The sequence below is a fragment of the Etheostoma spectabile genome, chromosome 3 (genome assembly GCF_008692095.1).
Source record: "Etheostoma spectabile isolate EspeVRDwgs_2016 chromosome 3, UIUC_Espe_1.0, whole genome shotgun sequence".
Lineage (NCBI taxonomy): Eukaryota > Metazoa > Chordata > Actinopteri > Perciformes > Percidae > Etheostoma > Etheostoma spectabile.
The window spans coordinates 3,746,651-3,746,891 of record NC_045735.1 but is presented as its reverse complement, the minus strand read 5'-3'; the positions used below and the strand labels follow the sequence as shown (position 1 = coordinate 3,746,891).

The window sequence follows — 241 nt, the reverse complement described above, 5'->3', positions numbered from 1 at the left end:
CACACACACACACACACACACACACACAAGCCTTATGCACAGTTATTGGACATAGCTTGTCTGTTATTTATTTGTTTCTGTTTTGACTTCCCCACCCGGGCTGCTTTGCATGTCATGCTGTAATCATATGTATTTCTAGTCTTAACGACTACTCAAAGTGCATTTACATAGTACATGAACCATACACACACACACACATTCATATGCTGTGGCCGAGGCTGCCGTACAAGGTGCCACCTGC

General features: G+C 44.0%; 1 protein-coding gene across 2 annotated transcripts in view; it reads left to right on the top strand.

Moving 5' to 3' along the window:
- sorl1 (sortilin-related receptor, L(DLR class) A repeats containing) overlaps nucleotides 1-241 on the top strand; it is a 74,926-nt gene that overhangs the window by 20,238 nt on the left and 54,447 nt on the right. The window lies entirely within an intron of this gene.